General features: G+C 48.1%; 3 pseudogenes; all 3 read left to right on the plus strand.

The window, feature by feature from the left end:
• The first annotated feature begins 9,272 nt into the window (after positions 1–9,272).
• On the plus strand, positions 9,273–9,391 carry LOC138659808 (5S ribosomal RNA; annotated as a pseudogene).
• A 2,422-nt stretch (positions 9,392–11,813) lies between these two features.
• Positions 11,814–11,932, plus strand: LOC138659712 (5S ribosomal RNA; annotated as a pseudogene).
• Positions 11,933–20,216: 8,284 nt separating this feature from the next.
• On the plus strand, positions 20,217–20,335 carry LOC138659181 (5S ribosomal RNA; annotated as a pseudogene).
• The last annotated feature ends 1,724 nt before the right edge of the window (positions 20,336–22,059 follow it).

The following is a 22,059-nucleotide window of genomic DNA, read 5'->3' on the forward strand; positions in this document are numbered from 1 at the left end:
AAGCAGCTTGAGGCTGGGCAAGTACCAGCATGGGAGACTGGCTGGGAATCCCTTGTACTGCTAACGTGCTTTTTGTTTTTATCAAAGCTTACCCTTACGATTTTTTTCCGCTTGAAAAGACCCGCACTGGTGCTAACGATCTGTCAATGGTCACTCTAAGCTGAATGTGCCTGCCCTCGTCAGATCGCAAATGCAAAGCAGCTTGAGGCTGGGCAAGTACCAGCATGGGAGACTGGCTGGGAATCCCTGGTTCCGTTGACGTGCTTTTTGTTTTTATCAAAGCTTACCCTTACGATTTTTTTCCGCTTGAAAAGACCCGCACTGGTGCTAACTATCTGTCAACGGTCACTCTAAGCTGAATGTGCCTGCCCTCGTCAGATCGCAATTGCAAAGCAGCTTGAGGCTGGGCAAGTACCAGCATGGGAGACTGGCTGGGAATCCCTGGTACCGTTGACGTGCTTTTTGTTTTTATCAAAGCTTACCCTTACGATTTTTTTCCGCTTGAAAAGACCCGCACTGGTGCTAACTATCTGTCAACGGTCACTCTAAGCTGAATGTGCCTGCCCTCGTCAGATCGCAAATGCAAAGCAGCTTGAGGCTGGGCAAGTACCAGCATGGGAGTCTGGCTGGGAATCCCTGGTACCGTTAACGTGCTTTTTGTTTTTATCAAAGCTTACCCTTACGATTTTTTGCCGCTTGAAAAGACCCAAATTTGTGCTACAGACCTATCTGTCAATGACTTCTTTATGCTGAATGGGCCTGCCCTCGTCAGATCGCAAATGCTGAGCTACTTGAGGCTGGGCAAGTACCAGCATGGGAGACTGGCTGGGAATTCCTGGTACCGTTGACATGCTTTTTAGTTTTCATCAAAGCTTTGTATTACGATTCTCTTCCTCTTGAAAAAACTTGCGGAGTTGCTAACAATCCATCAATGGCCGCACTAAGCTCAATGTTCCTGCCTTCGTCAGATCACAAATGCAAAGTAGCTTGAGGCTGGGCAAGTATCAGCTTGGTAGACTGGCAGGGAATCCCTGGCACGGTTCCCACATTGTTTTGTTTTTATCAAAGCTTACACTTACGATTTTTTCCGCTTGAAAAGACCCGCACAGGTGCTAACTGTCTGTCAATGGCCACTCTAAGCTGAATGTGCCTGCCCTCGTCAGATCGCAAATGCAAAGCAGCTTGAGGCTGGGCAAGTACCAGCATGGGAGACTGGCTGGGAATCCCTGGTACCGTTGACGTGCTTTTTGTTTTTATCAAAGCTTACCCTTACGATTTTTTTCCGCTTGAAAAGACCCGCACTGGTGCTAACTATCTGTCTACGGTCACTCTAAGCTGAATGTGCCTGCCCTCTTCAGATCGCAAATGCAAAGCAGCTTGAGGCTGGGCAAGTACCAGCATGGGAGACTGGCTGGGAATCCCTGGTACCGTTGACGTGCTTTTTGTTTTTATCAAAGCTTACCCTTACGATTTTTTTCCGCTTGAAAAGACCCGCACTGGTGCTAACTATCTGTCAACGGTCACTCTAAGCTGAATGTGCCTGCCCTCGTCAGATCGCAAATGCAAAGCAGCTTGAGGCTGGGCAAGTACCAGCATGGGAGACTGGCTGGGAATCCCTGGTACCGTTGACGTGCTTTTTGTTTTTATCAAAGCTTACCCTTACGATTTTTTTCCGCTTGAAAAGACCCGCACTGGTGCTAACTATCTGTCATCGGTCACTCTAAGCTGAATGTGCCTGCCCTCGTCAGATCGCAAATGCAAAGCAGCTTGAGGCTGGGCAAGTACCAGCATGGGAGACTGGCTGGGAATCCCTAGTACCGTTGACATGCTTTTTAGTTTTCATCAAAGCTTTGTATTACGATTCTCTTCCTCTTGAAAAAACTTGCGGAGTTGCTAACAATCCATCAATGGCCGCACTAAGCTCAATGTTCCTGCCTTCGTCAGATCACAAATGCAAAGTAGCTTGAGGCTGGGCAAGTATCAGCTTGGTAGACTGGCAGGGAATCCCTGGCACGGTTCCCACATTGTTTTGTTTTTATCAAAGCTTACACTTACGATTTTTTCCGCTTGAAAAGACCCGCACAGGTGCTAACTGTCTGTCAATGGCCACTCTAAGCTGAATGTGCCTGCCCTCGTCAGATCGCAAATGCAAAGCAGCTTGAGGCTGGGCAAGTACCAGCATGGGAGACTGGCTGGGAATCCCTGGTGCCATTGACGTTTCTTTTTTTTTCATCAAAGCTTACCCTTACGATTCTATTCCTCTTGAAAAGGCCCGCAGAGTTGCTCACTATCTGTCAATGGCCACTCTAAGCTGAATGTGCCTGCTCTCGTCAGATCGCAAATGCTAAGCAGCTTGAGGCTGGGCAAGTACCAGCATGGGAGACTGGCTGGGAATCCCTGGTACCGTTGACGTGCTTTTTGTTTTTATCAAAGCTTACCCTTACGATTTTTTTCCGCTTGAAAAGACCCGCACTGGTGCTAACTATCTGTCAACGGTCACTCTAAGCTGAATGTGCCTGCCCTCTTCAGATCGCAAATGCTAAGCAGCTTGAGGCTGGGCAAGTACCAGCATGGGAGACTGGCTGGGAATCCCTGATACCGCTGACGTGCTTTTTGTTTTTATCAAAGCTTACCCTTACGATTTTTTTCCGCTTGAAAAGACCCGCACTGGTGCTAACGATCTGTCAATGGTCACTCTAAGCTGAATGTGCCTGCCCTCGTCAGATCGCAAATGCAAAGCAGCTTGAGGCTGGGCAAGTACGAGCATGGGAGACTGGCTGGGAATCCCTGGTACCGTTGACGTGCTTTTTGTTTTTATCAAAGCTTACCCTTACGATTTTTTTCCGCTTGAAAAGACCCGCACTGGTGCTAACTATCTGTCAACGGTCACTCTAAGCTGAATGTGCCTGCCCTCGTCAGATCGCAAATGCAAAGCAGCTTGAGGCTGGGCAAGTACCAGCATGGGAGACTGGCTGGGAATCCCTGGTACCGTTGACGTGCTTTTTGTTTTTATCAAAGCTTACCCTTACGATTTTTTTCCGCTTGAAATGACCCGCACTGGTGCTAACTATCTGTCAACGGTCACTCTAAGCTGAATGTGCCTGCCCTCGTCAGATCGCAAATGCAAAGCAGCTTGAGGCTGGGCAAGTACCAGCATGGGAGACTGGCTGGGAATCCCTGGTACCGTTAACGTGCTTTTTGTTTTTATCAAAGCTTACCCTTACGATTTTTTGCCGCTTGAAAAGACCCAAATTTGTGCTACAGACCTATCTGTCAATTACTTCTTTATTCTGAATGGGCCTGCCTTCTTCAGATCGCAAATGCTGAGCTACTTGAGGCTGGGCAAGTACCAGCATGGGAGACTGGCTGGGAATTCCTGGTACCGTTGACATGCTTTTTAGTTTTCATCAAAGCTTTGTATTACGATTCTCTTCCTCTTGAAAAAACTTGCGGAGTTGCTAACAATCCATCAATGGCCGCACTAAGCTCAATGTTCCTGCCTTCGTCAGATCACAAATGCAAAGTAGCTTGAGGCTGGGCAAGTATCAGCTTGGTAGACTGGCAGGGAATCCCTGGCACGGTTCCCACATTGTTTTGTTTTTATCAAAGCTTACACTTACGATTTTTTCCGCTTGAAAAGACCCGCACAGGTGCTAACTGTCTGTCAATGGCCACTCTAAGCTGAATGTGCCTACCCTCGTCAGATCGCAAATGCAAAGCAGCTTGAGGCTGGGCAAGTACCAGCATGGGAGACTGGCTGGGAATCCCTGGTGCCATTGACGTTTCTTTTTTTTTCATCAAAGCTTACCCTTACGATTCTATTCCTCTTGAAAAGGCCCGCAGAGTTGCTCACTATCTGTCAATGGCCACTCTAAGCTGAATGTGCCTGCTCTCGTCAGATCGCAAATGCTAAGCAGCTTGAGGCTGGGCAAGTACCAGCATGGGATACTGGCTGGGAATCCCTGGTACCGTTGACGTGCTTTTTGTTTTTATCAAAGCTTACCCTTACGATTTTTTTCCGCTTGAAAAGACCCGCACTGGTGCTAACTATCTGTCAACGGTCACTCTAAGCTGAATGTGCCTGCCCTCGTCAGATCGCAAATGCAAAGCAGCTTGAGGCTGGCTGGGAATCCCTGGTACCGTTGACGTGCTTTTTGTTTTTATCAAAGCTTACCCTTACGATTTTTTTCCGCTTGAAAAGACCCGCACTGGTGCTAACGATCTGTCAACGGTCACTCTAAGCTGAATGTGCCTGCCCTCTTCAGATCGCAAATGCAAAGCAGCTTGAGGCTGGGCAAGTACCAGCATGGGAGACTGGCTGGGAATCCCTGGTACCGTTGACGTGCTTTTTGTTTTTATCAAAGCTTACCCTTACGATTTTTTTCCGCTTGAAAAGACCCGCACTGGTGCTAACTATCTGTCAACGGTCACTCTAAGCTGAATGTGCCTGCCCTCGTCAGATCGCAAATGCAAAGCAGCTTGAGGCTGGGCAAGTACCAGCATGGGAGACTGGCTGGGAATCCCTGGTACCGTTGACATGCTTTTTAGTTTTCATCAAAGCTTTGTATTACGATTCTCTTCCTCTTGAAAAAACTTGCGGAGTTGCTAACAATCCATCAGTGGCCGCACTAAGCTCAATGTTCCTGCCTTCGTCAGATCACAAATGCAAAGTAGCTTGAGGCTGGGCAAGTATCAGCTTGGTAGACTGGCAGGGAATCCCTGGCACGGTTCCCACATTGTTTTGTTTTTATCAAAGCTTACACTTACGATTTTTTCCGCTTGAAAAGACCCGCACAGGTGCTAACTGTCTGTCAATGGCCACTCTAAGCTGAATGTGCCTGCCCTCGTCAGATCGCAAATGCAAAGCAGCTTGAGGCTGGGCAAGTACCAGCATGGGAGACTGGCTGGGAATCCCTGGTGCCATTGACGTTTCTTTTTTTTTCATCAAAGCTTACCCTTACGATTCTATTCCTCTTGAAAAGGCCCGCAGAGTTGCTCACTATCTGTCAATGGCCACTCTAAGCTGAATGTGCCTGCTCTCGTCAGATCGCAAATGCTAAGCAGCTTGAGGCTGGGCAAGTACCAGCATGGGAGACTGGCTGGGAATCCCTGGTACCGCTAACGTGCTTTTTGTTTTTATCAAAGCTTACCCTTACGATTTTTTTCCGCTTGAAAAGACCCGCACTGGTGCTAACTATCTGTCAACGGTCACTCTAAGCTGAATGTGCCTGCCCTCGTCAGATCGCAATTGCAAAGCAGCTTGAGGCTGGGCAAGTACCAGCATGGGAGACTGGCTGGGAATCCCTGGTACCGTTGACGTGCTTTTTGTTTTTATCAAAGCTTACCCTTACGATTTTTTTCCGCTTGAAAAGACCCGCACTGGTGCTAACTATCTGTCAACGGTCACTCTAAGCTGAATGTGCCTTCCCTCGTCAGATCGCAAATGCAAAACAGCTTGAGGCTGGGCAAGTACCAGCATGGGAGACTGGCTGGGAATCCCTGGTACCGTTGACGTGCTTTTTGTTTTTATCAAAGCTTACCCTTATGATTTTTTTCCGCTTGAAAAGACCCGCACTGGTGCTAACTATCTGTCAACGGTCACTCTAAGCTGAATGTGCCTGCCCTCGTCAGAATGCAAAGCAGCTTGAGGCTGGGCAAGTACCAGCATGGGAGACTGGCTGGGAATCCCTGGTACCGTTAACGTGCTTTTTGTTTTTATCAAAGCTTACCCTTACGATTTTTTGCCGCTTGAAAATACCCAAATTTGTGCTACAGACCTATCTGTCAATGACTTCTTTATGCTGAATGGGCCTGCCCTCGTCAGATCGCAAATGCTGAGCTACTTGAGGCTGGGCAAGTACCAGCATGGGAGACTGGCTGGGAATTCCTGGTACCGTTGACATGCTTTTTAGTTTTCATCAAAGCTTTGTATTACGATTCTCTTCCTCTTGAAAAAACTTGCGGAGTTGCTAACAATCCATCAATGGCCGCACTAAGCTCAATGTTCCTGCCTTCGTCAGATCACAAATGCAAAGTAGCTTGAGGCTGGGCAAGTATCAGCTTGGTAGACTGGCAGGGAATCCCTGGCACGGTTCCCACGTTGTTTTGTTTTTATCAAAGCTTACACTTACGATTTTTTCCGCTTGAAAAGACCCGCACAGGTGCTAACTGTCTGTCAATGGCCACTCTAAGCTGAATGTGCCTGCCCTCGTCAGATCGCAAATGCAAAGCAGCTTGAGGTTGGGCAAGTACTAGCATGGGAGACTGGCTGGGAATCCCTGGTGCCATTGACGTTTCTTTTTTTTTCATCAAAGCTTACCCTTACGATTCTATTCCTCTTGAAAAGGCCCGCAGAGTTGCTCACTATCTGTCAATGGCCACTCTAAGCTGAATGTGCCTGCTCTCGTCAGATCGCAAATGCTAAGCAGCTTGAGGCTGGGCAAGTACCAGCATGGGAGACTGGCTGGGAATCCCTGGTACCGTTGACGTGCTTTTTGTTTTTATCAAAGCTTACCCTTACGATTTTTTTCCGCTTGAAAAGACCCGCACTGGTGCTAACTATCTGTCTACGGTCACTCTAAGCTGAATGTGCCTGCCCTCTTCAGATCGCAAATGCAAAGCAGCTTGAGGCTGGGCAAGTACCAGCATGGGAGACTGGCTGGGAATCCCTGGTACCGTTGACGTGCTTTTTGTTTTTATCAAAGCTTACCCTTACGATTTTTTTCCGCTTGAAAAGACCCGCACTGGTGCTAACTATCTGTCAACGGTCACTCTAAGCTGAATGTGCCTGCCCTCGTCAGATCGCAAATGCAAAGCAGCTTGAGGCTGGGCAAGTACCAGCATGGGAGACTGGCTGGGAATCCCTGGTACCGTTGACATGCTTTTTAGTTTTCATCAAAGCTTTGTATTACGATTCTCTTCCTCTTGAAAAAACTTGCGGAGTTGCTAACAATCCATCAATGGCCGCACTAAGCTCAATGTTCCTGCCTTCGTCAGATCACAAATGCAAAGTAGCTTGAGGCTGGGCAAGTATCAGCTTGGTAGACTGGCAGGGAATCCCTGGCACGGTTCCCACATTGTTTTGTTTTTATCAAAGCTTACACTTACGATTTTTTCCGCTTGAAAAGACCCGCACAGGTGCTAACTGTCTGTCAATGGCCACTCTAAGCTGAATGTGCCTGCCCTCGTCAGATCGCAAATGCAAAGCAGCTTGAGGCTGGGCAAGTACCAGCATGGGAGACTGGCTGGGAATCCCTGGTGCCATTGACGTTTCTTTTTTTTTCATCAAAGCTTACCCTTACGATTCTATTCCTCTTGAAAAGGCCCGCAGAGTTGCTCACTATCTGTCAATGGCCACTCTAAGCTGAATGTGCCTGCTCTCGTCAGATCGCAAATGCTAAGCAGCTTGAGGCTGGGCAAGTACCAGCATGGGAGACTGGCTGGGAATCCCTGGTACCGTTGACGTGCTTTTTGTTTTTATCAAAGCTTACCCTTACGATTTTTTTCCGCTTGAAAAGACCCGCACTGGTGCTAACTATCTGTCAACGGTCACTCTAAGCTGAATGTGCCTGCCCTCTTCAGATCGCAAATGCTAAGCAGCTTGAGGCTGGGCAAGTACCAGCATGGGAGACTGGCTGGGAATCCCTGGTACCGCTGACGTGCTTTTTGTTTTTATCAAAGCTTACCCTTACGATTTTTTTCCGCTTGAAAAGACCCGCACTGGTGCTAACGATCTGTCAATGGTCACTCTAAGCTGAATGTGCCTGCCCTCGTCAGATCGCAAATGCAAAGCAGCTTGAGGCTGGGCAAGTACGAGCATGGGAGACTGGCTGGGAATCCCTGGTACCGTTGACGTGCTTTTTGTTTTTATCAAAGCTTACCCTTACGATTTTTTTCCGCTTGAAAAGACCCGCACTGGTGCTAACTATCTGTCAACGGTCACTCTAAGCTGAATGTGCCTGCCCTCGTCAGATCGCAAATGCAAAGCAGCTTGAGGCTGGGCAAGTACCAGCATGGGAGACTGGCTGGGAATCCCTGGTACCGTTGACGTGCTTTTTGTTTTTATCAAAGCTTACCCTTACGATTTTTTTCCGCTTGAAAAGACCCGCACTGGTGCTAACTATCTGTCAATGGTCACTCTAAGCTGAATGTGCCTGCCCTCGTCAGATCGCAAATGCAAAGCAGCTTGAGGCTGGGCAAGTACCAGCATGGGAGACTGGCTGGGAATCCCTGGTACCGTTGACGTGCTTTTTAGTTTTCATCAAAGCTTTGTATTACGATTCTCTTCCTCTTGAAAAAACTTGCGGAGTTGCTAACAATCCATCAATGGCCGCACTAAGCTCAATGTTCCTGCCTTCGTCAGATCACAAATGCAAAGTAGCTTGAGGCTGGGCAAGTATCAGCTTGGTAGACTGGCAGGGAATCCCTGGCACGGTTCCCACATTGTTTTGTTTTTATCAAAGCTTACACTTACGATTTTTTCCGCTTGAAAAGACCCGCACAGGTGCTAACTGTCTGTCAATGGCCACTCTAAGCTGAATGTGCCTGCCCTCGTCAGATCGCAAATGCAAAGCAGCTTGAGGCTGGGCAAGTACCAGCATGGGAGACTGGCTGGGAATCCCTGGTGCCATTGACGTTCCTTTTTTTTTCATCAAAGCTTACCCTTACGATTCTATTCCTCTTGAAAAGGCCCGCAGAGTTGCTCACTATCTGTCAATGGCCACTCTAAGCTGAATGTGCCTGCTCTCGTCAGATCGCAAATGCTAAGCAGCTTGAGGCTGGGCAAGTACCAGCATGGGATACTGGCTGGGAATCCCTGGTACCGTTGACGTGCTTTTTGTTTTTATCAAAGCTTACCCTTACGATTTTTTTCCGCTTGAAAAGACCCGCACTGGTGCTAACTATCTGTCAACGGTCACTCTAAGCTGAATGTGCCTGCCCTCGTCAGATCGCAAATGCAAAGCAGCTTGAGGCTGGCTGGGAATCCCTGGTACCGTTGACGTGCTTTTTGTTTTTATCAAAGCTTACCCTTACGATTTTTTTCCGCTTGAAAAGACCCGCACTGGTGCTAACGATCTGTCAACGGTCACTCTAAGCTGAATGTGCCTGCCCTCTTCAGATCGCAAATGCAAAGCAGCTTGAGGCTGGGCAAGTACCAGCATGGGAGACTGGCTGGGAATCCCTGGTACCGTTGACGTGCTTTTTGTTTTTATCAAAGCTTACCCTTACGATTTTTTTCCGCTTGAAAAGACCCGCACTGGTGCTAACTATCTGTCAACGGTCACTCTAAGCTGAATGTGCCTGCCCTCGTCAGATCGCAAATGCAAAGCAGCTTGAGGCTGGGCAAGTACCAGCATGGGAGACTGGCTGGGAATCCCTGGTACCGTTGACATGCTTTTTAGTTTTCATCAAAGCTTTGTATTACGATTCTCTTCCTCTTGAAAAAACTTGCGGAGTTGCTAACAATCCATCAATGGCCGCACTAAGCTCAATGTTCCTGCCTTCGTCAGATCACAAATGCAAAGTAGCTTGAGGCTGGGCAAGTATCAGCTTGGTAGACTGGCAGGGAATCCCTGGCACGGTTCCCACATTGTTTTGTTTTTATCAAAGCTTACACTTACGATTTTTTCCGCTTGAAAAGACCCGCACAGGTGCTAACTGTCTGTCAATGGCCACTCTAAGCTGAATGTGCCTGCCCTCGTCAGATCGCAAATGCAAAGCAGCTTGAGGCTGGGCAAGTACCAGCATGGGAGACTGGCTGGGAATCCCTGGTGCCATTGACGTTTCTTTTTTTTTCATCAAAGCTTACCCTTACGATTCTATTCCTCTTGAAAAGGCCCGCAGAGTTGCTCACTATCTGTCAATGGCCACTCTAAGCTGAATGTGCCTGCTCTCGTCAGATTGCAAATGCTAAGCAGCTTGAGGCTGGGCAAGTACCAGCATGGGAGACTGGCTGGGAATCCCTGGTACCGCTAACGTGCTTTTTGTTTTTATCAAAGCTTACCCTTACGATTTTTTTCCGCTTGAAAAGACCCGCACTGGTGCTAACGATCTGTCAATGGTCACTCTAAGCTGAATGTGCCTGCCCTCGTCAGATCGCAAATGCAAAGCAGCTTGAGGCTGGGCAAGTACCAGCATGGGAGACTGGCTGGGAATCCCTGGTACCGTTGACGTGCTTTTTGTTTTTATCAAAGCTTACCCTTACGATTTTTTTCCGCTTGAAAAGACCCGCACTGATGCTAACTATCTGTCAACGGTCACTCTAAGCTGAATGTGCCTGCCCTCGTCAGATCGCAATTGCAAAGCAGCTTGAGGCTGGGCAAGTACCAGCATGGGAGACTGGCTGGGAATCCCTGGTACCGTTGACGTGCTTTTTGTTTTTATCAAAGCTTACCCTTACGATTTTTTTCCGCTTGAAAAGACCCGCACTGGTGCTAACTATCTGTCAACGGTCACTCTAAGCTGAATGTGCCTGCCCTCGTCAGATCGCAAATGCAAAGCAGCTTGAGGCTGGGCAAGTACCAGCATGGGAGACTGGCTGGGAATCCCTGGTACCGTTGACGTGCTTTTTGTTTTTATCAAAGCTTACCCTTACGATTTTTTTCCGCTTGAAAAGACCCGCACTGGTGCTAACTATCTGTCAACGTTCACTCTAAGCTGAATGTGCCTGCCCTCGTCAGATCGCAAATGCATAGCAGCTTGAGGCTGGGCAAGTACCAGCATGGGAGACTGGCTGGGAATCCCTGGTACCGTTAACGTGCTTTTTGTTTTTATCAAAGCTTACCCTTACGATTTTTTGCCGCTTGAAAATACCCAAATTTGTGCTACAGACCTATCTGTCAATGACTTCTTTATGCTGAATGGGCCTGCCCTCGTCAGATCGCAAATGCTGAGCTACTTGAGGCTGGGCAAGTACCAGCATGGGAGACTGGCTGGGAATTCCTGGTACCGTTGACATGCTTTTTAGTTTTCATCAAAGCTTTGTATTACGATTCTCTTCCTCTTGAAAAAACTTGCGGAGTTGCTAACAATCCATCAATGGCCGCACTAAGCTCAATGTTCCTGCCTTCGTCAGATCACAAATGCAAAGTAGCTTGAGGCTGGGCAAGTATCAGCTTGGTAGACTGGCAGGGAATCCCTGGCACGGTTCCCACATTGTTTTGTTTTTATCAAAGCTTACACTTACGATTTTTTCCGCTTGAAAAGACCCGCACAGGTGCTAACTGTCTGTCAATGGCCACTCTAAGCTGAATGTGCCTGCCCTCGTCAGATCGCAAATGCAAAGCAGCTTGAGGCTGGGCAAGTACCAGCATGGGAGACTGGCTGGGAATCCCTGGTGCCATTGACGTTTCTTTTTTTTTCATCAAAGCTTACCCTTACGATTCTATTCCTCTTGAAAAGGCCCGCAGAGTTGCTCACTATCTGTCAATGGCCACTCTAAGCTGAATGTGCCTGCTCTCGTCAGATCGCAAATGCTAAGCAGCTTGAGGCTGGGCAAGTACCAGCATGGGAGACTGGCTGGGAATCCCTGGTACCGTTGACGTGATTTTTGTTTTTATCAAAGCTTACCCTTACGATTTTTTTCCGCTTGAAAAGACCCGCACTGGTGCTAACTATCTGTCTACGGTCACTCTAAGCTGAATGTGCCTGCCCTCTTCAGATCGCAAATGCAAAGCAGCTTGAGGCTGGGCAAGTACCAGCATGGGAGACTGGCTGGGAATCCCTGGTACCGTTGACGTGCTTTTTGTTTTTATCAAAGCTTACCCTTACGATTTTTTTCCGCTTGAAAAGACCCGCACTGGTGCTAACTATCTGTCAACGGTCACTCTAAGCTGAATGTGCCTGCCCTCGTCAGATCGCAAATGCAAAGCAGCTTGAGGCTGGGCAAGTACCAGCATGGGAGACTGGCTGGGAATTCCTGGTACCGTTGACATGCTTTTTAGTTTTCATCAAAGCTTTGTATTACGATTCTCTTCCTCTTGAAAAAACTTGCGGAGTTGCTAACAATCCATCAATGGCCGCACTAAGCTCAATGTTCCTGCCTTCGTCAGATCACAAATGCAAAGTAGCTTGAGGCTGGGCAAGTATCAGCTTGGTAGACTGGCAGGGAATCCCTGGCACGGTTCCCACATTGTTTTGTTTTTATCAAAGCTTACACTTACGATTTTTTCCGCTTGAAAAGACCCGCACAGGTGCTAACTGTCTGTCAATGGCCACTCTAAGCTGAATGTGCCTGCCCTCGTCAGATCGCAAATGCAAAGCAGCTTGAGGCTGGGCAAGTACCAGCATGGGAGACTGGCTGGGAATCCCTGGTGCCATTGACGTTTCTTTTTTTTTCATCAAAGCTTACCCTTACGATTCTATTCCTCTTGAAAAGGCCCGCAGAGTTGCTCACTATCTGTCAATGGCCACTCTAAGCTGAATGTGCCTGCTCTCGTCAGATCGCAAATGCTAAGCAGCTTGAGGCTGGGCAAGTACCAGCATGGGAGACTGGCTGGGAATCCCTGGTACCGTTGACGTGCTTTTTGTTTTTATCAAAGCTTACCCTTACGATTTTTTTCCGCTTGAAAAGACCCGCACTGGTGCTAACTATCTGTCAACGGTCACTCTAAGCTGAATGTGCCTGCCCTCTTCAGATCGCAAATGCTAAGCAGCTTGAGGCTGGGCAAGTACCAGCATGGGAGACTGGCTGGGAATCCCTGGTACCGCTGACGTGCTTTTTGTTTTTATCAAAGCTTACCCTTACGATTTTTTTCCGCTTGAAAAGACCCGCACTGGTGCTAACGATCTGTCAATGGTCACTCTAAGCTGTATGTGCCTGCCCTCGTCAGATCGCAAATGCAAAGCAGCTTGAGGCTGGGCAAGTACGAGCATGGGAGACTGGCTGGGAATCCCTGGTACCGTTGACGTGCTTTTTGTTTTTATCAAAGCTTACCCTTACGATTTTTTTCCGCTTGAAAAGACCCGCACTGGTGCTAACTATCTGTCAACGGTCACTCTAAGCTGAATGTGCCTGCCCTCGTCAGATCGCAAATGCAAAGCAGCTTGAGGCTGGGCAAGTACCAGCATGGGAGACTGGCTGGGAATCCCTGGTACCGTTGACGTGCTTTTTGTTTTTATCAAAGCTTACCCTTACGATTTTTTTCCGCTTGAAAAGACCCGCACTGGTGCTAACTATCTGTCAACGGTCACTCTAAGCTGAATGTGCCTGCCCTCGTCAGATCGCAAATGCAAAGCAGCTTGAGGCTGGGCAAGTACCAGCATGGGAGACTGGCTGGGAATCCCTGGTACCGTTGACGTGCTTTTTAGTTTTCATCAAAGCTTTGTATTACGATTCTCTTCCTCTTGAAAAAACTTGCGGAGTTGCTAACAATCCATCAATGGCCGCACTAAGCTCAATGTTCCTGCCTTCGTCAGATCACAAATGCAAAGTAGCTTGAGGCTGGGCAAGTATCAGCTTGGTAGACTGGCAGGGAATCCCTGGCACGGTTCCCACATTGTTTTGTTTTTATCAAAGCTTACACTTACGATTTTTTCCGCTTGAAAAGACCCGCACAGGTGCTAACTGTCTGTCAATGGCCACTCTAAGCTGAATGTGCCTGCCCTCGTCAGATCGCAAATGCAAAGCAGCTTGAGGCTGGGCAAGTACCAGCATGGGAGACTGGCTGGGAATCCCTGGTGCCATTGACGTTTCTTTTTTTTTCATCAAAGCTTACCCTTACGATTCTATTCCTCTTGAAAAGGCCCGCAGAGTTGCTCACTATCTGTCAATGGCCACTCTAAGCTGAATGTGCCTGCTCTCGTCAGATCGCAAATGCTAAGCAGCTTGAGGCTGGGCAAGTACCAGCATGGGAGACTGGCTGGGAATCCCTGGTACCGTTGACGTGCTTTTTGTTTTTATCAAAGCTTACCCTTACGATTTTTTTCCGCTTGAAAAGACCCGCACTGGTGCTAACTATCTGTCAACGGTCACTCTAAGCTGAATGTGCCTGCCCTCTTCAGATCGCAAATGCTAAGCAGCTTGAGGCTGGGCAAGTACCAGCATGGGAGACTGGCTGGGAATCCCTGGTACCGCTGACGTGCTTTTTGTTTTTATCAAAGCTTACCCTTACGATTTTTTTCCGCTTGAAAAGACCCGCACTGGTGCTTACGATCTGTCAATGGTCACTCTAAGCTGAATGTGCCTGCCCTCGTCAGATCGCAAATGCAAAGCAGCTTGAGGCTGGGCAAGTACGAGCATGGGAGACTGGCTGGGAATCCCTGGTACCGTTGACGTGCTTTTTGTTTTTATCAAAGCTTACCCTTACGATTTTTTTCCGCTTGAAAAGACCCGCACTGGTGCTAACTATCTGTCAACGGTCACTCTAAGCTGAATGTGCCTGCCCTCTTCAGATCGCAAATGCAAAGCAGCTTGAGGCTGGGCAAGTACCAGCATGGGAGACTGGCTGGGAATCCCTGGTACCGTTGACGTGCTTTTTGTTTTTATCAAAGCTTACCCTTACGATTTTTTTCCGCTTGAAAAGACCCGCACTGGTGCTAACTATCTGTCAACGGTCACTCTAAGCTGAATGTGCCTGCCCTCGTCAGATCGCAAATGCAAAGCAGCTTGAGGCTGGGCAAGTACCAGCATGTGAGACTGGCTGGGAATCCCTGGTACCGTTAACGTGCTTTTTGTTTTTATCAAAGCTTACCCTTACGATTTTTTGCCGCTTGAAAAGACCCAAATTTGTGCTACAGACCTATCTGTCAATTACTTCTTTATGCTGAATGGGCCTGCCCTCGTCAGATCGCAAATGCTGAGCTACTTGAGGCTGGGCAAGTACCAGCATGGGAGACTGGCTGGGAATTCCTGGTACCGTTGACATGCTTTTTAGTTTTCATCTAAGCTTTGTATTACGATTCTCTTCCTCTTGAAAAAACTTGCGGAGTTGCTAACAATCCATCAATGGCCGCACTAAGCTCAATGTTCCTGCCTTCGTCAGATCACAAATGCAAAGTAGCTTGAGGCTGGGCAAGTATCAGCTTGGTAGACTGGCAGGGAATCCCTGGCACGGTTCCCACATTGTTTTGTTTTTATCAAAGCTTACACTTACGATTTTTTCCGCTTGAAAAGACCCGCACAGGTGCTAACTGTCTGTCAATGGCCACTCTAAGCTGAATGTGCCTGCCCTCGTCAGATCGCAAATGCAAAGCAGCTTGAGGCTGGGCAAGTACCAGCATGGGAGACTGGCTGGGAATCCCTGGTGCCATTGACGTTTCTTTTTTTTTCATCAAAGCTTACCCTTACGATTCTATTCCTCTTGAAAAGGCCCGCAGAGTTGCTCACTATCTGTCAATGGCCACTCTAAGCTGAATGTGCCTACTCTCGTCAGATCGCAAATGCTAAGCAGCTTGAGGCTGGGCAAGAACCAGCATGGGAGACTGGCTGGGAATCCCTGGTACCGTTGACGTGCTTTTTGTTTCTATCAAAGCTTACCCTTAAGATTTTTTTCCGCTTGAAAAGACCCGCACTGGTGCTAACTATCTGTCAACGGTCACTCTAAGCTGAATGTGCCTGCCCTCGTCAGATCGCAAATGCAAAGCAGCTTGAGGCTGGGCAAGTACCAGCATGGGAGACTGGCTGGGAATCCCTGGTACCGTTGACGTGCTTTTTGTTTTTATCAAAGCTTACCCTTACGATTTTTTTCCGCTTGAAAAGACCCGCACTGGTGCTAACTATCTGTCAACGGTCACTCTAAGCTGAATGTGCCTGCCCTCGTCAGATCGCAAATGCAAAGCAGCTTGAGGCTGGGCAAGTACCAGCATGGGAGACTGGCTGGGAATCCCTGGTACCGTTAACGTGCTTTTTGTTTTTATCAAAGCTTACCCTTACGATTTTTTTCCGCTTGAAAAGACCCGCACTGGTGCTAACGATCTGTCAATGGTCACTCTAAGCTGTATGTGCCTGCCCTCGTCAGATCGCAAATGCAAAGCAGCTTGAGGCTGGGCAAGTACGAGCATGGGAGACTGGCTGGGAATCCCTGGTACCGTTGACGTGCTTTTTGTTTTTATCAAAGCTTACCCTTACGATTTTTTTCCGCTTGAAAAGACCCGCACTGGTGCTAACTATCTGTCAACGGTCACTCTAAGCTGAATGTGCCTGCCCTCGTCAGATCGCAAATGCAAAGCAGCTTGAGGCTGGGCAAGTACCAGCATGGGAGACTGGCTGGGAATCCCTGGTACCGTTGACGTGCTTTTTGTTTTTATCAAAGCTTACCCTTACGATTTTTTTCCGCTTGAAAAGACCCGCACTGGTGCTAACTATCTGTCAACGGTCACTCTAAGCTGAATGTGCCTGCCCTCGTCAGATCGCAAATGCAAAGCAGCTTGAGGCTGGGCAAGTACCAGCATGGGAGACTGGCTGGGAATCCCTGGTACCGTTGACGTGCTTTTAAGTTTTCATCAAAGCTTTGTATTACGATTCTCTTCCTCTTGAAAAAACTTGCGGAGTTGCTAACAATCCATCAATGGCCGCACTAAGCTCAATGTTCCTGCCTTCGTCAGATCACAAATGCAAAGTAGCTTGAGGCTGGGCAAGTATCAGCTTGGTAGACTGGCAGGGAATCCCTGGCACGGTTCCCACATTGTTTTGTTTTTATCAAAGCTTACACTTACGATTTTTTCCGCTTGAAAAGACCCGCACAGGTGCTAACTGTCTGTCAATGGCCACTCTAAGCTGAATGTGCCTGCCCTCGTCAGATCGCAAATGCAAAGCAGCTTGAGGCTGGGCAAGTACCAGCATGGGAGACTGGCTGGGAATCCCTGGTGCCATTGACGTTTCTTTTTTTTTCATCAAAGCTTACCCTTACGATTCTATTCCTCTTGAAAAGGCCCGCAGAGTTGCTCACTATCTGTCAATGGCCACTCTAAGCTGAATGTGCCTGCTCTCGTCAGATCGCAAATGCTAAGCAGCTTGAGGCTGGGCAAGTACCAGCATGGGAGACTGGCTGGGAATCCCTGGTACCGTTGACGTGCTTTTTGTTTTTATCAAAGCTTACCCTTACGATTTTTTTCCGCTTGAAAAGACCCGCACTGGTGCTAACTATCTGTCAACGGTCACTCTAAGCTGAATGTGCCTGCCCTCTTCAGATCGCAAATGCTAAGCAGCTTGAGGCTGGGCAAGTACCAGCATGGGAGACTGGCTGGGAATCCCTGGTACCGCTGACGTGCTTTTTGTTTTTATCAAAGCTTACCCTTACGATTTTTTTCCGCTTGAAAAGACCCGCACTGGTGCTTACGATCTGTCAATGGTCACTCTAAGCTGAATGTGCCTGCCCTCGTCAGATCGCAAATGCAAAGCAGCTTGAGGCTGGGCAAGTACGAGCATGGGAGACTGGCTGGGAATCCCTGGTACCGTTGACGTGCTTTTTGTTTTTATCAAAGCTTACCCTTACGATTTTTTTCCGCTTGAAAAGACCCGCACTGGTGCTAACTATCTGTCAACGGTCACTCTAAGCTGAATGTGCCTGCCCTCTTCAGATCGCAAATGCAAAGCAGCTTGAGGCTGGGCAAGTACCAGCATGGGAGACTGGCTGGGAATCCCTGGTACCGTTGACGTGCTTTTTGTTTTTATCAAAGCTTACCCTTACGATTTTTTTCCGCTTGAAAAGACCCGCACTGGTGCTAACTATCTGTCAACGGTCACTCTAAGCTGAATGTGCCTGCCCTCGTCAGATCGCAAATGCAAAGCAGCTTGAGGCTGGGCAAGTACCAGCATGTGAGACTGGCTGGGAATCCCTGGTACCGTTAACGTGCTTTTTGTTTTTATCAAAGCTTACCCTTACGATTTTTTGCCGCTTGAAAAGACCCAAATTTGTGCTACAGACCTATCTGTCAATTACTTCTTTATGCTGAATGGGCCTGCCCTCGTCAGATCGCAAATGCTGAGCTACTTGAGGCTGGGCAAGTACCAGCATGGGAGACTGGCTGGGAATTCCTGGTACCGTTGACATGCTTTTTAGTTTTCATCTAAGCTTTGTATTACGATTCTCTTCCTCTTGAAAAAACTTGCGGAGTTGCTAACAATCCATCAATGGCCGCACTAAGCTCAATGTTCCTGCCTTCGTCAGATCACAAATGCAAAGTAGCTTGAGGCTGGGCAAGTATCAGCTTGGTAGACTGGCAGGGAATCCCTGGCACGGTTCCCACATTGTTTTGTTTTTATCAAAGCTTACACTTACGATTTTTTCCGCTTGAAAAGACCCGCACAGGTGCTAACTGTCTGTCAATGGCCACTCTAAGCTGAATGTGCCTGCCCTCGTCAGATCGCAAATGCAAAGCAGCTTGAGGCTGGGCAAGTACCAGCATGGGAGACTGGCTGGGAATCCCTGGTGCCATTGACGTTTCTTTTTTTTTCATCAAAGCTTACCCTTACGATTCTATTCCTCTTGAAAAGGCCCGCAGAGTTGCTCACTATCTGTCAATGGCCACTCTAAGCTGAATGTGCCTACTCTCGTCAGATCGCAAATGCTAAGCAGCTTGAGGCTGGGCAAGAACCAGCATGGGAGACTGGCTGGGAATCCCTGGTACCGTTGACGTGCTTTTTGTTTCTATCAAAGCTTACCCTTAAGATTTTTTTCCGCTTGAAAAGACCCGCACTGGTGCTAACTATCTGTCAACGGTCACTCTAAGCTGAATGTGCCTGCCCTCGTCAGATCGCAAATGCAAAGCAGCTTGAGGCTGGGCAAGTACCAGCATGGGAGACTGGCTGGGAATCCCTGGTACTGTTGACGTGCTTTTTGTTTTTATCAAAGCTTACCCTTACGATTTTTTTCCGCTTGAAAAGACCCGCACTGGTGCTAACTATCTGTCAACGGTCACTCTAAGCTGAATGTGCCTGCCCTCGTCAGATCGCAAATGCAAAGCAGCTTGAGGCTGGGCAAGTACCAGCATGGGAGACTGGCTGGGAATCCCTGGTACCGTTAACGTGCTTTTTGTTTTTATCAAAGCTTACCCTTACGATTTTTTGCCGCTTGAAAAGACCCAAATTTGTGCTACAGACCTATCTGTCAATTACTTCTTTATTCTGAATGGGCCTGCCCTCGTCAGATCGCAAATGCTGAGCTACTTGAGGCTGGGCAAGTACCAGCATGGGAGACTGGCTGGGAATTCCTGGTACCGTTGACATGCTTTTTAGTTTTCATTAAAGCTTTGTATTACGATTCTCTTCCTCTTGAAAAAACTTGCGGAGTTGCTAACAATCCATCAATGGCCGCACTAAGCTCAATGTTCCTGCCTTCGTCAGATCACAAATGCAAAGTAGCTTGAGGCTGGGTAAGTATCAGCTTGGTAGACTGGCAGGGAATCCCTGGCACGGTTCCCACATTGTTTTGTTTTTATCAAAGCTTACACTTGCGATTTTTTCCGCTTGAAAAGACCCGCACAGGTGCTAACTGTCTGTCAATGGCCACTCTAAGCTGAATGTGCCTGCCCTCGTCAGATCGCAAATGCAAAGCAGCTTGAGGCTGGGCAAGTACCAGCATGGGAGACTGGCTGGGAATCCCTGGTGCCATTGACGTTTCTTTTTTTTTCATCAAAGCTTACCCTTACGATTCTATTCCTCTTGAAAAGGCCCGCAGAGTTGCTCACTATCTGTCAATGGCCACTCTAAGCTGAATGTGCCTGCTCTCGTCAGATCGCAAATGCTAAGCAGCTTGAGGCTGGGCAAGTACCAGCATGGGAGACTGGCTGGGAATCCCTGGTACCGTTGACGTGCTTTTTGTTTTTATCAAAGCTTACCCTTACGATTTTTTTCCGCTTGAAAAGACCCGCACTGGTGCTAACTGTCTGTCAACGGTCACTCTAAGCTGAATGTGCCTGCCCTCTTCAGATCGCAAATGCAAAGCAGCTTGAGGCTGGGCAAGTACCAGCATGGGAGACTGGCTGGGAATCCCTGGTACCGTTGACGTGCTTTTTGTTTTTATCAAAGCTTACCCTTACGATTTTTTTCCGCTTGAAAAGACCCGCACTGGTGCTAACTATCTGTCAACGGTCACTCTAAGCTGAATGTGCCTGCCCTCGTCAGATCGCAAATGCAAAGCAGCTTGAGGCTGGGCAAGTACCAGCATGGGAGACTGGCTGGGAATCCCTGGTACCGTTGACGTGCTTTTTGTTTTTATCAAAGCTTACCCTTACGATTTTTTTCCGCTTGAAAAGACCCGCACTGGTGCTAACTATCTGTCAACGGTCACTCTAAGCTGAATGTGCCTGCCCTCGTCGGATCGCAAATGCAAAGCAGCTTGAGGCTGGGCAAGTACCAGCATGGGAGACTGGCTGGGAATCCCTGGTACCGTTGACATGCTTTTTAGTTTTCATCAAAGCTTTGTATTACGATTCTCTTCCTCTTGAAAAAACTTGCGGAGTTGCTAACAATCCATCAATGGCCGCACTAAGCTCAATGTTCCTGCCTTCGTCAGATCACAAATGCAAAGTAGCTTGAGGCTGGGCAAGTATCAGCTTGGTAGACTGGCAGGGAATCCCTGGCACGGTTCCCACATTGTTTTGTTTTTATCAAAGCTTACACTTACGATTTTTTCCGCTTGAAAAGACCCGCACAGGTGCTAACTGTCTGTCAATGGCCACTCTAAGCTGAATGTGCCTGCCCTCGTCAGATCGCAAATGCAAAGCAGCTTGAAGCTGGGCAAGTACCAGCATGGGAGACTGGCTGGGAATCCCTGGTGCCATTGACGTTTCTTTTTTTTTCATCAAAGCTTACTCTTACGATTCTATTCCTCTTGAAAAGGCCCGCAGAGTTGCTCACTATCTGTCAATGGCCACTCTAAGCTGAATGTGCCTGCTCTCGTCAGATCGCAAATGCTAAGCAGCTTGAGGCTGGGCAAGTACCAGCATGGGAGACTGGCTGGGAATCCCTGGTACCGCTAACGTGCTTTTTGTTTTTATCAAAGCTTACCCTTACGATTTTTTTCCGCTTGAAAAGACCCGCACTGGTGCTAACGATCTGTCAATGGTCACTCTAAGCTGAATGTGCCTGCCCTCGTCAGATCGCAAATGCAAAGCAGCTTGAGGCTGGGCAAGTACCAGCATGGGAGACTGGCTGGGAATCCCTGGTACCGTTGACGTGCTTTTTGTTTTTATCAAAGCTTACCCTTACGATTTTTTTCCGCTTGAAAAGACCCGCACTGGTGCTAACTATCTGTCAACGGTCACTCTAAGCTGAATGTGCCTGCCCTCGTCAGATCGCAATTGCAAAGCAGCTTGAGGCTGGGCAAGTACCAGCATGGGAGACTGGCTGGGAATCCCTGGTACCGTTGACGTGCTTTTTGTTTTTATCAAAGCTTACCCTTACGATTTTTTTCCGCTTGAAAAGACCCGCACTGGTGCTAGCTATCTGTCAACGGTCACTCTAAGCTGAATGTGCCTGCCCTCGTCAGATCGCAAATGCAAAGCAGCTTGAGGCTGGGCAAGTACCAGCATGGGAGACTGGCTGGGAATCCCTGGTACCGTTGACGTGCTTTTTGTTTTTATCAAAGCTTACCCTTACGATTTTTTTCCGCTTGAAAAGACCCGCACTGGTGCTAACTATCTGTCAACGGTCACTCTAAGCTGAATGTGCCTGCCCTCGTCAGATCGCAAATGCAAAGCAGCTTGAGGCTGGGCAAGTACCAGCATGGGAGACTGGCTGGGAATCCCTGGTACCGTTAACGTGCTTTTTGTTTTTATCAAAGCTTACCCTTACGATTTTTTGCCGCTTGAAAAGACCCAAATTTGTGCTACAGACCTATCTGTCAATTACTTCTTTATGCTGAATGGGCCTGCCCTCGTCAGATCGCAAATGCTGAGCTACTTGAGGCTGGGCAAGTACCAGCATGGGAGACTGGCTGGGAATTCCTGGTACCGTTGACATGCTTTTTAGTTTTCATCAAAGCTTTGTATTACGATTCTCTTCCTCTTGAAAAAACTTGCGGAGTTGCTAACAATGCATCAATGGCCGCACTAAGCTCAATGTTCCTGCCTTCGTCAGATCACAAATGCAAAGTAGCTTGAGGCTGGGCAAGTATCAGC

The sequence above is a fragment of the Ranitomeya imitator genome, chromosome 1, assembly GCF_032444005.1.
Source record: "Ranitomeya imitator isolate aRanImi1 chromosome 1, aRanImi1.pri, whole genome shotgun sequence".
NCBI classification, from domain to species: Eukaryota; Metazoa; Chordata; class Amphibia; order Anura; family Dendrobatidae; genus Ranitomeya; species Ranitomeya imitator.